This window comes from Acanthaster planci, linkage group LG04, assembly GCF_054643075.1.
Source record: "Acanthaster planci isolate LZ-2023a linkage group LG04, COTS_SCS, whole genome shotgun sequence".
NCBI classification, from domain to species: Eukaryota; Metazoa; Echinodermata; class Asteroidea; order Valvatida; family Acanthasteridae; genus Acanthaster; species Acanthaster planci.
Genome location: NC_141780.1, coordinates 15,595,238 through 15,612,429, shown reverse-complemented (window position 1 = coordinate 15,612,429; position 17,192 = coordinate 15,595,238). Strand labels below are relative to the sequence as shown.

Below are 17,192 nucleotides of genomic sequence, written 5' to 3'. Positions count from 1 at the left end.
AATCAGGTGTGGGCGTCTACATATTTGAAAAGGTGCCCCCAGGGTCAAGACAACCCGGTAGGCTGCACGGAATAAGGACTCTTCGCCGCGTGGCAGGGATGCCTGAAGCCGATTGCTTGGCCCAGTTTGCTTTTGACCTTTGTGTCTAAAAGCACTTTCTTGTGGCACGGTTTTTTTAAAAGAGCAGTAGAGAAATCGCTGTGGCTGTTTGGGATTCATAAGTTTGCTTTGGCTGAGTATCATGCAAATTTAATCAGAAGATATCAATTTGCAGTAAATGAGCTCTTATGAAAGTTACACCCTCATTAGAACTACTGATTGTGACAAATAGAAATTAGTGAACACATGGAATGTCTCTGATTTCAGTATGGTGACACTGAACAGCCATGAACATGTAGACCAGTTTGATCTTAGGTACCATAGCACTTTATGTGGTTCCAAGCAAGCTTTCGTCACAATATGTGCTGGAACCGAACTTAACTCGACAGCAGTTTCCATTCGACAACTTTTATGACAAGTCCCATCGAGAGAGGTCTCGGGATCATGAGCTACAGCGTGAGTTAAGGGGGAAGGGTTTAGCTGTGTCTCTTGCTTTTAACCGCGTGATGCGATATGGTTATTTGCTGGTAGAACATCAAACTGACTTCATGTGTTTCATCTCTTTTTCTGTTTCCTTTTAAAGTTGTGGAGAGGGACCTGTATGATGATTGTTCGGACGCGGTTATTTTGTGGCGATGTAGAAGCTTCGACAAGGCAATAGATTCAGGTACGTGCCTCGTTAAGACGGTTATCGTTTCATATTAACATCTCTCTTGGTGTTGTAGCTGAAATGTTGCCCCTAAGAGAACTGTCTTTAGCCTTCCATTTGCGATTTGCCGTAACATTTGGGCCAAGTGGTGATAGCCTCAAAGTTTTTTGCAGATGCAATTTTTCACAAAATAGAGCAGTTCATGGTAGAGCGCGTCAAACCAGTCGCCTGAATGGCAGGTACAGCGTTTGGGCAGTAAAATTGCAACATTACTTGAATTTCGCATATACAGATTGTGACCTGCATACATTCTGTCCGACGCGTATGAGTCATTGACTACTGAACACATAATAACCACGTTCCACTACACGAGACAATGGCGTCGCATCCCGATTGGTTCTGCTGACTTACCGCCAGCTAAATTGCTTGCACTCGTTTTTCAGTGACGAAAAAGTAATATCGGCAATTGGCGGGGGTCGGAATCCAAGGTCAGACGTGCTTGTTCGTATCCCCTCAATGCTCCAACGGCCACTTCGCCAATAATCGTGTTACGGTTATGTTTGCTCTCTTGGCACCGATAATTCTTTTAAGTCACGCATCCAGACAGGCGGCAAAGTAAAATGTTGTGCCGTTCCTGATTATGCGTCATAACCACCCGTATAAATAAGTAGATCTTTTTGTATGTTTGGCACGTTTTCTCATTTGTCGGGATTTGCGGGTGTTAATTGAAGATCAAGGCACAAGTACACCGAATCACGAATAACAAAACGTAAAATATTATTGTAACTCCATTTTTTAACGATTTTATAGATACATATTTTTTAAATGAGAACGTTTCTCTTGTTGACCGATTTCCATTTTTTCTTTACATATCAGTTTGTAGCAGACAATGTCCATCAAAATTAAACTGAAAGGAATTGTATTTTTCAAATAATCGTAGTCGTGTCTCCAGCGTGTAACAGTTTCGTTTTCTTATAAACTTCATCTCGCATGTCTGACTTCATAGTTTACCAAAGAAGATTCACAAAAATTGACGTACGTTAGATGTTAGGTGGCATGAAATTACAGTATTCAAAGGTAGGGAAGACCATTGGTAAAATCCTCCAAATCAGACTACGGTATAATCCTGAAATATCTTACTTTAAAGAAAGTACATAACAGGTTCAACCAGTCTGTCAAATATTTCCACCCAGAATGCTGTTGTTTTCGAGAAAACAGACATTTTGTTCTCTTTTTTACATTCCCGGCCGACCATGGTATGAGTTCATTTCACTTCGCACATCACATTCTTTAACAGGCAGTAATTCGTCTTTTCTGCTGTGTAGTCTTTGCAGATGTTGTGGGAGTCTCCATTTAAACCTAAAAGCAGCTCAAAATATACCGACAGAATTCACCAAAACATTGTTAACTGAAATTATAGGAAGCTATGTAAGGTGTAAAGTGAAGAATAAATTGGATCAGTATGAAGTTAAATTCTATTCAATGAAAGAATTTTCTTAACGCAAAATCTTTGCGAATTCAAAACCACCAATAGAGCATAATGTTTTGATCCAAATATCATGGCAGTTCCACGTTTTTGCAGGAATCCGTAAATACTGCTACATTTTCGAGGAAAGCGCATTATTCCAAGGTAACTGCACTGATTTCCATTCCCTTGAAAGCTGCTCCTTTTTCAAGGGAATGAGAACCTGTCATGTCTGTTTCCCATGTGACCCACGGACGTTGTTCGCTTACTCCGAACACCCTGTAATACAGAGATTTTACGCAAGATAAATTACAAGACCGTCGATTTTGGAGTTGAAAATTCCACGCTGTTTTTCTCAATTTTTCACGAAGCAGTGACTAAAACATGAAACAAGTCAGTGAAATGTAAGCTGCTGTGAATATTATACATCGTAATCAGCCAATCTTGTGAAATTACGGCAAAACACCAATGGTGTTCACTACCTTTAACTTGTCATTTTGACAAGATAGCATAGTTTGCTGACAAGTTAGCGTATGCCTGCCTCAAGTCGTTTTTAGTACCATTTTTACCACTAACAACGAGGCAAAGAGTCTTCAAATTCAGCCACAGTAACTCTCGTATGCAAAATGTAAGAGGTAAACATTTGATTAAAATGGCTATTATTCAAGGTCACTTTAGTAAGTTAAAACGGGTAAAACGGTACATTTTTCATGGTGAATGTAAAAGTAGGCATAGACGTATACCACAACCAATTTTATCAGGATATTGCGAAGGAAATGCATTGTCCGTGTGGCGGTTGAATGAAGCGAGCACTGAACGATATGAAAGTCCATCAAGGGAGTCCTTCCGGGCATCACTGTCTCGACTTCTGATTAAGTGGTAAAAAAAGAAAAGCTACATTTCCATAATTATACGCTAAACGTTCCCGCTTGACGCACGTCTCGGCTTTCAGCGATTGAAGTGGTCCTCGTGGGCCTCTGACGAAAGGGGGAAAAGGCGTCGATTAATCCGTGCGGGGGGAGATGTTACCTGCACGCAGGTAAACTTCTTGCCCTGGGCCTGAGGGAGGGTGCATCCTGGCCGTGCATAAATAATAATAAAGCAGCGATTAATAAGGAACGTCTTCGTATGCTTGCGGATGTTGACAGAGGCAGTCAGTAATTGCCCACCATTCAACAGGCAAAGTGTTGAAATAACTGGAGCCTGAAAGGACCATTCAAGCCTTGCAGCGTGTTGTCTAGGAGAGCGAAAAACCTTTAAAATTAAAATGAAAAGAAACAGTAGACGAATAGTTCAGCAAAGTGTTTAAAGTTGCATCCGCGGCTTGTCTCACAATGAACCAGAGCTGGAAGATTTAGGGAACCCTGAGCCAGACGATCGCCTGTTAAATTCTCTACTCCAGTGCCATGATGTGCTCGACGTATCAGTTACGTTCTTTTGCGCTAAAGCATTTAAAGGTCGTAGATGCGCAGTGCAAAACAGATAATTAAAATTTCCTCGATTGGATTGTACCCTGGAGCACTATACTACTCGTGCATGTGACATCCAGCCTTGGCAAGTGGAGTCAAAAGAATGGACGGAGCCGAGGTTGAACGGAAATAGGAACAATCACGTCTTTCTTTTTGTATTTTCAACGAAAGCCGTGAAAGGATGTAAATGGTACATATCAAGACGCCTGTGCAGCACTGCTCATCTGAAGCACCGATATTTATACGTATGCAAAGCGTATACAACCAACAGGCGTCTCCAAATATTTGTATTATTCTAACGTGGATCAAAGACATTGGATTGAGATTCATGTATTCCCGACAAATGGACAGATGGCGCCGTTCAAGATGGTGAGGGCTTTACAAAATGTACATGACAAAACGATTTCAGGTAGAAAAAAAAGGAGATATGGTGAATTATACGTTTGGGGAGAACGGGCTAATGTGGGGGAAAGTGCGCCTGCTCTGAGTGGGAAATATCGAGGCGCAATAGGTCTTAGTCCCACCTCAGACTTGATGTGATTTTGCACTAGGGTGGGATAAGGTCTCTTGCATGCTCGGTGTGAATTTCAGCAGCAGACGTTATGAAGCAGTTTATTTGGCAGGCTCCAGTGTAGGGATTCAGTTTGACGTACCCATTTGTGATTGCATACCACGATTTCAGTGGTTTGAAATGTTTAGTTGGCCATCATGAGCACAGACGTGTATAATAAAATCTGGACTCGCAATGCCCTTAAGCAGCTTATGAGAGTCATTAAATCCACTCGCAGCCATTTTACCGAGCCGAATACAAAGCTTTCCTGGTAATGCCCGCCTTTGTTCTTTCTGACGTCAATAGAAGGGGTCAATAGAAGGGGGCCAACCCACGCTTTTTTATTCGGTTCGGTAAAATGGCCGTTGGTTGGCTTCTTCTCCATACAAAGGCGTTCCAAGTCCAGGTTTTTAATATACGTCCGTGATCATGAGCCCTATGCGCGACCAAGAGAGGGCGCAATTTTCGTAGTAGCGGAGCTCTTCAGATAGAAACAGCTCTTCGCTGACTCACAAACGACTATGAAATGCACGTCCTAACAACAAAAAAGAACATTTCCGACCTGGATGTTATTACTCGATAAGGGGTACTTCTGCTCGAGGCGGACAGCCTTTTTGAGCATGCAGCGTTGCTACCCATCCAGCTTCCAAAACTCTCCCGACAATCGTCGAAAATTTCCCACAGTTGATTTCAAAATTGAATTGGTGGGTCTTCCAAAGGTTGAAATTTCGATTGGAAATCATGACGACTCGGAAAGATCAGAAGTAAAAGGAAGTCGTTTAAACGGAACGAAGTGGAAACATACCGCGAACAACGCGCCAAATGTTTTACTCGTTTTTTTGTATTGGGCCCTCGGGGGCTTCATGGTCTTAAGTTGCAGTAAACTCGACGTTACACTCGACGTTAAACTTGATTGCACTGTGGAATTTATGAAAAGAAAAGGGTTAGTTCTGTTCTTTCTGAATAAGAGTGCCATTGACTCACAACCATATTACCCTTCGTGATGTTTTTCAAGTTTTTCCCCCTAGGGTGCAAGATATTTTTCACCGAATTCGAAATCAAAAACGAGTAATTTAGGGCATTTATCGCACAACCCCCCCTAAAAAAGCCTTGAAAGTGTCACATGGAATATACCTGAAACATCCTTCAATTTTAGCGAGTGGTTTTTCGCTATGTACTGACTGTCCCTGAATCGCCATTATAGACTGGCGTAATTGACTAACTCTCGTGTTAAAATATCCATGCCAAAGTGGGTACACTTTATATGCAAATGTTTTCGAGCAGACCTAGATCACGACGTGTACGCGAGTACCGCCGTCTCGTATTGCCACTAATTAGTGATTCTCATGCATGCACCCTACCGTGGAAGAGGTTTACACGGGCGAGTTTTCCTAGCACTACCGCTTTTTGACCGGTCCGGGGATCTATGTGGCTTACCTGAGCCATAGACGTGCTTCCCACATTGTAATTTACTTGATTTGTTTCAAGCACTGTATTGCGTTTTGTCACGATAATGAATTATTCTGAACATACATTACCTGGCTTTGTTCGACGATCTCATACTTTCACAGGACATAAAATGACGAGTGACCACATGCGTCGGACTAGCACGAACGACACTGTTTCAGAATGTTAATGATGCAACATGAACTGATGTTTATTCTCCAAGGTTAAAAAAAAACCCATTCGACGTAGCACAGACTAAACGTTTCATTGGGAAACTAGTACTATTGCGAATTGCAGCATGTAATTGCATTTGGCCCCCACCACGGGCTTTGTAGAGTCTGTGTACAAAATTGGGTCCCTGCCCGTGAAAGCCAATCATGGATGCATGGCACATGTATCCATGCATCACTTTCAAAAAGCGCGTAAAATATCCATTGCAATACAACGATACTCTCAGAATACGCGGCCCAGCACCCATTTTTTCCTTTGGTAAATGACTAAACTACAAGAGAATTAGACGTGATTGGGCCATTCTGCATGCATACAACGTCTAGAGTCCCTCAGGATAGCAAGAACAGAGAGGCGAACATCCTTGCTGCGGACCCTATGTGAATCCTAAGGAGTTTCAGTACTTCGGCAAATGAAGCTACGGAGTGAGAGACCGCTTAATTCCCCCCACACTGAGTCAGAGGGGTAAAGCTTTCGCAGAGCTGAACATTAATAGCGTCTCCATTCGTTAATACAGGAAGCCGAAAGCACATTAAATGGCCCTATATGCTCCTTGGATTAAAGCATGTGCAGTATTGCGTGTTTCAAGGCACCTAATGAAATAATGTCAGATTGTTTCCGACGATAAAGCCCGGTCGGGAGATAAGGACCTTCTGTCGAGGTCTTTGGTTTTCATAATGAGCCATCAGCGGCCAGACATAGGCCTGGCGGGCTTACCTGCGAATTTAACGGGGACTATCCCGAGTTAGACATGAACCACGTGGAAAAACATTTAGTTTGCCCCACGTGCAAGTAATTGCATAGAATCGCCCACTCACGATGCCTTAGGGCCCTCTGATGAGATTGTCATCGGTCTCTTGAGTCCTCTAAGAGGTTGGGTGGGTTTTCTTTTCTTCCGCAAATGAATGTTCTCTTTCGGAGTAAAACGCAAACATGAATTTGTAAGGGGGAAAAGGACGTCACTGTTGGAGGGCCTGAGCGTCTTTCGATGCTGTTTATGACAGTTGGGAAACCATGGTTACTTTATGTTGTGTCTTTCTGCATTACTCCCAACAAAGGCTTAGTTCAAGTCGTGAACGATAGGTTTGAACGGGGTACAAGGCCAAAAGGAAAAGCTTCGGCTACAATCAAGCAGTGCTGCCTTAACTTCATTCAGGTTTATAATGCACACTGTTACGACGCGAAGGAGTTTTTTTCCCGTTGTGAAATGTAGCCTCGCTTCGGTTCCAGAAATACAAATCGTTATTACTCTGTCTTCAAGACTTTTGATGTTGGCATTCGGCGTGACACAGTGGCGTAGCCAGGCTCTTCTGAGAGGGAAGGACGAGCACAGGGAAGTATGGCTAACTTTTATTAAGGGAAGGGGCATTCCAGTTCGATTCAGGGCTTAAAATATATAGGTCTGTGTCTAAGTAACGTATATCAACGCACTAAAGATGCCGTGGTGAAACCGCCCCCCCCCACATGTCAATTTTCCAGAGGGTCAAGGGGGCATGAGTTCGGGGGGCATTTATCCCTTCCTATCCCCTTGGCTACGCCACTGACGTGACTTTCAAATCATACTCCGTTCGCTATCTTGATTTTTTTTTCTCACTGTGCTCTGTATTGAAATACCTGAGAACGTGTATAGGGTGTCCGCTGTCATGACGTCTAAATTTTGTGCTCCTACGCAGAAGATGAGCATCCCATCATGGCGGCGGACGCCAGTAATTGAAATTCTCTCTCAAAAGACCGTTTTCCCCTTCAACTTAGCTGTGGTAACACAATAGAGCGGGGCCCCCCTTGACATTTTAATTACCACGGCTGCCCCTCGGGGAATTGACATGTAAGGCACCGTTATTGGAGCCCGTCGCGGCCTGCGGGTGTTATCAAACGGAATAAGTTCCCTGGAGTTCGGGTGGCTGTTTGCACACTTTGCCCTGGCCGAGATTTCCCCGGAGATCAGATTTTCCACTCACCTCCGGCAGGAGAAGAAAAGAGAGGCTATAGATGTTAAATCTACAGGGAATGCTCTAACGATGAGATCCAGATTAGCTTCAGATCTTTACGCTGTGCACATTCTCTGATTTTGTTTTCTTTTTACAAAGGTAAGATGAATCGGAGACTGTTTATCTGCATCGCCCGGTTTTTAGCTACAACGCTTCTATTTCTGTTCTACAAGAGGGATGTGAGATGCGCAAGATATACGATGTGATGACAATACATCTTGCTTTCATGTTTCCTCATGTTACATTTCAAACTTGGAAATTTCAAGCAATCTGTGGATGCTATGCGTCGCTACTGGGGACAGTGCCACGTATGTTTTCAGTGTGTTTGATGCACTGCTCGCGGCAGGCGGTCTGGCTGTATTTCTACAATTTTATGGCCAAAATAATCTTAGTCATTCATGAGGAGAGCGTTCAGGGACACTGGAAAATACAGTCGATCGCCAAAATGAAAGCTGAGGTGAGCCCCATGTATTTTATGGTCATTGATGGCCAAGTGTCATCAAGAATTATTGAAGTTCTATGGAATTCACCTCAATCAAGATGGGATGTCATTTACAGTGAGTAGAGAGAGTTTTGCTGGACAGTCGGTTTCATGGGACTTTTGGATTTGACTTAAACGGTATCTTCGAAAGATTAAATAGCTTTTACTACTGATAATCATTTGTTGGAAGGTTTAGATTTTTCTGTCTTGTGTGTTTTGCCAAGAGGCCTATGCAGTTCAAATATTAATGTGGAGGTATAGGCGTTTTCCACTCCAAACAATAATCGTCAAAGATGGCAAAATGAAACATCGCCGTATAGATCACTGAACCAGTTAATTAACGGACGGATTTCTGTTTTTTCGTGTGTTTACGGAGGAACTGCACCCTTGAATTATATTTTACGAGCGTTTCTCGCAAAAAAAAAACCCAGAGCTCCCGTTTCGCCGTGAAGTGCACCCACACAGCTTTTGCAATTCGAATGATAATAACCACAAGTGATAATGTCATGGTGCGTTTGAATTTAAGTTCTGAGCTACCACCTTGGGCAACCTCTCATATTGCAGTCTTATTGCAACATCTTCTTCCAAATTCTACTTCACATCTTTTATAACCACGCTGACGGCGATAGCATCTTGACTGTTAAATACACTATTCTATCAACATTTTATTTACATTTCCATCCTCACAGAGAGGATGGCAATTAAAGAGAAGTCGGAATGCAGTTCAAGAGAAGTCTGGGCTGGTAACTGACATTTCGAAATTGAGATTACCTGTGCCGAAACCTTCACGAGACGGACACTACCTAAGCCAATTGTAAGCTTTCTACGAGTCCTTGGGGGACCGTAATTGCCGTGAAATTGAAGACACATGCACGGGAAATGAAGATTCGACTGTTCCGCGGAGAGTGACGCCAAACACTTCTGACTTCCCATCTAGACTTGCCTCCGTGTGATGCCTCCCCCCTCTTTCCGATATGACGCGTCATGACGTGGCCTCGCTCCCCAGGTATTCTGACCGACACTGTTGAGCGTCTGTGTCTATTATTAAAGACAAATTTGACGTCTGACGACAAAAACAACATGAATTCGTTTCGATGGGTTGGTGCAGTGTTTCCGTTATTTACTTTCAAGTTCCCTCTAATTTGTTTCTTTTGTATATTTGTATTGTGACAATAATTATTCCACCACTACTGGGCAGCCTGAAGGGAAATTTCCTAAAAAGGTTTGGGTTTAAAGTATAGCTTATTTTGTGTTTTTTAAAACACGCTGAAAGCCTTCGTATTTGAAGGACTTCAATCAGTTTAACATGAGAGAACCAGCCTTTCATCTCGTGTGGCAATCTCCATAATCTGTATTTCACTGCCAACGCCCTTCATTAAAGAATTATGCGAACAAAAACGGTATTTTGGAATAAAAAATAATGCATTCTAATTTGTAATTGGACTCCACTTCAGATTTGAAACTTATTTGTCATGTTACTTTGTGTCGTGCTCTTAACTTTTGCTGACAGACTCTGATTGGAAAAATTGAACTTGTGTTTAAAATTTGATTTGATACTGTATATTTCAGAGTGCCTCACCCGAAACAGAAGGGGTATTTCCTCTGGAAATTCCCACTTCTGAAAGAAATTTATGTGCTAAATAAGATGAAATTCGTCGCTATTTTGAAATGAAAAATCCCAGTCTTGTTGGTAGGGGAAATAGCCTTTACTACACCTGTAAAGAGTGCTTGCAGTTTAGAAGTACACCACTGTGGATGGTATGCTGTTGCCCACCAAAATGGACGCAATATGAATTTGACAGAAACTATAAATAAATCTATTGTTACCCTCATCATCAGTCTGTGCTGCAGGACGTGCCGTCAAATCCATCGAGTCAGTGTATGCACGTACGCCTTCGTGGACTTCAATATCAGAGTGCCCCCCACGAGTGCACTACTTCTCGACTCCAACACCAAATCACAGTTCAAGCACCACATTTTCAAATCCTGTCTCGCGCTGCCAAAGAAGTGAGTGGCTCCTCTGCGCGTAATTTCGGATCAAATCTCATTCCTTTAGATGTATATTGTACGGCAGCAGTTATATCAGGCAGCGAACAAATATGCGATATTGTGTTTCGGCATAAGAGACAGTTCACATTCAGCGTGCAAATACCAACCTGAATTCGATCGTTCCTTCTTGCCAGGAATATTTTGTACAATTGCCATTGGCTTTTACCTTAGAGGGTACTTCGATATGCCCCAGTGTGATTGGGTTGCGCCATAAAGGGAATTTCAATGTCTCCTACGAAGATAGTCGACTGTCATGTTTGTTTGCAAAATAGTTGCAGTTTATTGTACTTTCTAGTTTATTTGATCGCATCATTTGAATGGCCTGTTTGGGCAGCCAGCAAGCCGCACTGAATGTTTAAAGCGCCAGATTGTGACAAACAAATCCTCAACTATAAATACTGTACGTTTCATATCAGTTGTGATTGGGGGGCAGGTGAAAAATTGGACATGTCTTTAATTGGCTGTTTGTTGTTTTGCTTATGTGACAATTTCCTCACGTCTGGGAGGAATTTTTCTTAAACCACAGTTCCACAGTTCTTACACTCAGAGGTATAATAGGTCGAAAATGCAGTTGTCTTTTTTTACACTGGCCCTCATTGGTCATGCTGGGTTCGAAATGCTCTTTTTTGTCTTTCGACATTGCGTGTGGAGGCGGAACCGTCACAGGCTGGATATTTTATACTCAAACGCAAAGACTGACGTTCAACGATAAAATACCTCTGTCGGATGTTACGTGGACAACTTTGTGAGGAAATCTGGCCAAAGTGTCGGACAGCTGATGTTATCAGCAACTTTGACCCGCCATGCTGATTGTCATTTCTCGTTATGCTGTGGATGATCATGTGCGATGTTCAGTGGCCTGTCTGTATCAGTAAACACTGGATGTCATGCACCAGAAGTGACTGGTTATCATCCGAGCATCCATAGCTTTATATTTAGGCACGCACCTTTGCAATATTTCTTGTATATTGTCTGAACGTGATAAACTTTAAATAGAACAGTCAACAGCAATGTAAACTTCACAGCCACGTAAACCTATAGCATAATTCAATCTATATCTTAAAGCTATAACCCAATATCAATCCTTTCTTTACTTCAATCCCAACTTATATGTAACCTAACTGTAACCCCAACCTTTACCCTAACCTTTAACCCAATCTCCAGCCCTAAATGTCTCTAATTTTAGCATTGATCCTGATCCTAACAGTAACCATCAAACTGTAATCTAACCGAAAAGAGGCCCCATTTCGAATAACAACACTACCTCCCTCACAATGATAAATCCTTTACTGTACAACCCACTTGCATTAAATTTCTGCAGAAGTGTCAACTCGGTATCACGTCAACGCACATTCAGCGTGAAATGTGAAGTCAAAACGGCCACTGATGCCGCTGTCGGAACTGAATATGCAAATTCGTACCCAGTGTTGCCTTGACTTTATAAATCTACTTCACGGCCAAAAATGAATGTGCCCCTATTGGCCATTACGCTGTGTGGGTAAACTGATTTATTTATTTTTTTAATCATAATTTCCTCGTCCCCTACCCCACACGGATGCTTGTTTCACATATGTGTGGACAATCCCTTGCTCTCCTGTGGTTAAGGAAACTTGAGGAAAATGCTCCTTTTCTGCAACTATGATAAGTCCGTCGATTTAAATTTTTGATCTTGATTTCCTGGACTGTTCCTCTTCATTTGCCACTGATAAACCTGACCCCATCGTGCTTCTGAAGCTGTTTTTCAGGGGGGGGGCACTGTGTGGACGTGTGCGAGTCGACAGAACGCCATCACACCCTACATTACGTGTATTTCTTTTGTGCAGAGGTCCACACTAAGTATGCCACGCCTGCACACCTTGCTATGTGGTATGATTTCTGTTTGTCCTACCATCTTCCCGTCGCTGTCACTTTTCTTCTTGCGACGAGAATAGACCTTTTCACTAATAAATTTATAATTATGGATGCATGCGCACAAATGGCCTTGGCGGCAAGAAGTGTGAGTGGGTCATTGAAAACGTACAGGGGTGCGACTTTGATGATCATATCTCTCTCAGGTTTTCTGGCATTCAGTTTTTCTTCAGAAAATCCCATTAAATCGTTTTTGCTTTTAGTTCCTGATCTAAGCAGGTTTTTTAGTGCTCTGTAAAAAGACTGTATAATCATTATTTTTCCTGTGTGCACGAGATCGCTGTTTCTTAGTATGGCCCCCTTCCATCACACGTAGCATAAATTACATCGTTAGTGTTCTTGGAGCCAACCCGTACATTTGTAAACTCTTACTGATGTTCAATGTACACATACTGTACGTACATAGCTTACCATTCAACCTGCACTGCAATTTGCAAATCTTGTTGGTCAAAGTTTATACAACTTTTTGACCAACCTTGGGTCAAACATCAACTGGTCAAAAAGTTGGGCAAAACTTTAACCAACCGTAGCTGGGCAGTAGGTTTGTTCAATTATTGGGTAAAAATTTGACATAAATAGTTGGTCAAAAGTTTTGCTTAAAAATCGGGTAGTACCGGCAACCCTTAAACAAAATTAATGTTTGGCTAATTTTTGAATTAGATGTTGGTTCAGAATTACTCAATAATTTAGACAGTTGATATTTGACCCAATATTGGGCAACAGTGTTGGTTAAATCTTTTACCCAACAAATTAGTCACCAACTCCTGGTCAATCAAACATCAAACAGAATTTTTAAAAACCTTCATCGTTTCCTGGTTTCCATGTTATTCAGCATACATTTGTAATGATGTCATGGCTTTAAATGCTCGTTTTAAGTTGCATGAATATTCTCAAATAAGGCACATATATCAAGGGATAAAATCTTCTCATCTACATTCTTTCAGTTTAGGCCTACTCAAAAATGAGTACCTTTTTTCATAGCTAAGAGTTAATGGGCCCATCAGCGTAAAGCCTGCTTTATTTGGATTCGGATCAATGTCACTGCAGATCTATACCGTTTGACAAACACACCAGGATACATTCATTTCATACCTTACTTAATACATACAATCATTGAGACTAGTGCGACTTTAACACCAATGATAAGCCCATGACGAATGATCAAAATATTACAAGTTTGGTTGTAACTAACAGTTGTACTCAAACTCAAGGTGTGCTCAAGATTGCTAAAGATCATCTGGATCTTACATAAATTTTTGAGCAGTATTCAAAGGATACATTCAACATGTCAATCAGACTGGCTTTACATCAATAATTAAAACACTAGGGAACAAGTATCCAGTTGTTAGGTCTGGGGTTGCACGACAGCACAAAAAATAGATTCCAAAGAGAAAGGGATCTGGTACTTCAGATTTCGCAAGTGCAGAAAGCAGCGAATCGAATGGGTACAGTACATGTACACGTTGGCTCCAAAAACACTAACGATGTATACTACTTAGGATGGAAGAGGGTCATACTAAGAAACAGCGATCTTGTGCGAACAGGAAACGTCACGAGTATAAAGTCTTTTTACAGTCTTTACAGAGAACTAAAAATCGCGCTTGGATTAGAGACTAATACCAAAAACGATTTAATGGGATTTTCTGAAGAAAAAAGAACAAAGCCAGAAATCTTGAGAGAAAATGGTCATCAAAGTCAATGGCCCGCTCACATTTTTTGTCGCCTAGGCCATTTGTGCGCATGTTTTCTGTCTGGCATCCAGTCGCCCACATGAAATATTTAGGGCGTTATATATGCTGACGCTGCTTCGGTTGACCAAAGTCTCGACCTAATATATAAGGTTTTGTATTTTGAAGAAATGTTTGGTTGAGGGGAAGACCACGGGCCCTGACGTTTCGCTCATACAAGACCTTTTACATTCACGTGAATGAATAAAGCCTGTTTCGAGACCTTCGATATACTATTGTAGTTCCGTGACATCACCCAATCCGACTATGCACCATCATATTAAACTTAAATTATGTTTACCTAGAAAAATGTCAGGATTCAAAAGGTGGCAGTGACTAACAAAGGATCGTATTATGTGCTACGTGCACCACGCTAATAAGCAAAGCGAGTATATTTTCCCTTGAATACAACAAGCCTGAATGATTTAAATTTGGGCAGGAAATTAAACGACTATCCAGACCTGATTTTTTTCTAACTGGAACCATACCTGAAGAAGCCTTAGATCAGGAAAGAGATATCATGCAGAATTCGAACCATAGACATCCAGACTACAGGCCCAATTTCTGATCCACGTGATTCGAGCAATCTATAGCTCAACCCCCCCCCTTCACTTTTTGGTCCAGGACATTTTATGATGCTGCTCAAAGTTTTACGTAACTTTGGTACCAGTAATGTATTACCTGCATGCTTCGCATCGTGGCATTTTCCGGAAAACACTTTAATTATTAACAGCGCTGTGTAGTTTGAGTGTCTGTACACTGTATGACTTTACCTTTACGTTTGATCTTAGATGAATTAAGAAACAGATGCTATTGTTCCCCCACAAGTGGGCAGGGGGATTTTCTAGATCGCAACAAGTTTTTTTTTTTCAATCTTGGGATTTTTTTCTGCGCGGATTCACTCCTAGCGGATGAAATATTCAGATAAATTGCACAAATGTCACCGGCTGAAAGCGTTTAAGTCCAACGCGGTGTCCTCTTGCGTGCAAAGATGCATTCCCAACAGATTAAGTACGCATGTTATATATCTCATTTTTACATCTGAAGGAGGACACGACTTGGATAATATCCGGTCACAAGGCTGCATTATACCAACAAATAAAACGTTATAACAGCAATTTTCAAAATGACGCCACATTTTTTTCAAGGGGGAAATGACTTTCATGGAATGAATACAAAATGGGTCTCGTATAGGCGCAGCTTTAACACCGATTGTTACCGTCCACAGAGCACTCATCGGACATTACCAAACCGTGCTTTTAGACATTACTTAAGCTCCAAGTCACTTGATGGTAACCACAAGCCCCATGCATGCGCAACCGGTAGGCCTATATCATTCACTCGGCGATTCAACCCCTCGTGGCAAGTCGTTCCAGCTTGGCCTATCTCTGCTGCTGGCAGTAGCTGCGTTACTCCCACTGCAACGAGTGAACTCGCACAACCTGACTTGGCTTATTACGGGGCTTCACAGACTGCTACGCACGCAACGTTTGCCGTGAGTGATCTCCCTCATTTCGAGCATCACGGGGGGGGCTCCTCTCTCGGAAAATTGCTCCCAACCATCGTGGGGTGCACAACGGCTTCCAGATAAACCGCGGGTTTTAGAAGAAAGAAACATCAAGGTGTGTCAATGTGGTAAGGCCTTTCGTGCTTGGTCACATTTTAAGTAATAATTATTTTTCAGCCTGCAAGGCTGCGCATGCATGAATTAAACCTAATGAATTAAACCTTATGCACCTTTGTACATGGAAATGAAAGGAAAACTAGCATAGGACACTATAATGGTGTAAATAATAAATCGAGTTCAACACCACGCTGGAATTGTTGTCACATAGGCCTACACCTGTCGTTGTTGGGAAAACTAATAAGCAAAACCTGTTTGTATCTAATAAATTCTAGGCTTTTCTTAGTGACAGGCTGTATCACTTTGAAACTGTTCTGTACCATTCAGTGTTCAAATGGGATATTTTTGACAGTGAATCGATTGGTCGGCACGCGAACCTTCGGAGTAAAGTAAATACAACCACGTGATTGTAACCAGCTTATACAAAATGCCGTGGTTAAGGAGAGGTCATAACAACACAGACTGAACCTCTTCAGACCGGAGAAAAGTAGACTTCAAAGTATTTGGTTTGTAACATAATTTAGCGGTCGTGATCCGGATTATATTGCTGTCGACAAATGGAACTTTCTAGGTGATGATCGATCCCGACGTCCAGCTTGAAGCTTTCCTTTCAGGCAGCCTCCGAAATCCCCCTAGGAATTGCTTCACTAGTGACAGTTACCATGGTGACGCGCGGCAAGGATGCGGATTTTCACGTGGTTGACAGGCTCCGCAAATTCCTTTCCCTTGTGCTGATAAGGACCTTGAGGTTTTCTGGTGCACAGACTGTAAAGTGAAAATAATTCAGTATTTACGAAACTGTTCTACTGAGAGAGAAAAGGAATTCTTGACAGCATATGTAACTCGTTATCATCCTCATATTAAGATGCATATCCTATCTTTGGGACTCGGCAAACTACCTTGTACAGATGAAGTAACATCTTGTTATCTTGGATTCCCCGCTAATGTTCGGTTTTGTCTGTGTTCTCGCGTATTTTCTTTGATTTAAAATTGTTCAGTCGTGAAAAATCTGTACAATCGTTCCCACTCATCTTACAGTCTTATGAGCGATGTACAAACTGCCAACCATGAAGGAAAGTATTTATCCTGTCGAATCTTCAGTTCTTTGTTCGAATTTAGATTTCAGTACTTTGCATAATTTTGTGCTATGCTGTAATATTAAGTGTTGATCGTTAGTGAATGTTTTAGTTCTGGTGCATTCTTTCAAAAAATCTCCTGGCAACTACGGGGAGTGTGCAAACGATCTGGACGTCTCCGGATTTGCAAATGAGGTTGGAATGCAATTTAGGGGCAACATAACTGCTCAGTCGTGCAGGCTGCTTGGACCAAAAGGGGCGGTACTTTATAGGGTGAATTACGAAAGCTATTATGAAGGCTAGCACAGCTTTGCTCTTTGGGCAGTTAACGGCGTGGCGTATGTTTCTTGCTGTTAAGCATGGCGCGGCAGCTCGTCAGCCGTACTTCCGGGTTTAACTACAGCCGTACGGTGTTCTTCAGGCGCGGTTGATT

The 17,192-nt window shown here is 42.0% G+C and overlaps 1 protein-coding gene across 1 annotated transcript in view; it reads left to right on the top strand.

The window, feature by feature from the left end:
* The first annotated feature begins 677 nt into the window (after nucleotides 1–677).
* Nucleotides 678–17,192, top strand: part of LOC147799419 (histamine H1 receptor-like) — a 28,150-nt gene continuing 11,635 nt past the window's right edge. Inside the window, exon 1 of the mRNA XM_087136226.1 lies at nucleotides 678–766. The gene's annotated coding sequence lies outside the window, so the exon portion shown is untranslated. The remainder of the gene's footprint in view (nucleotides 767–17,192) is intronic.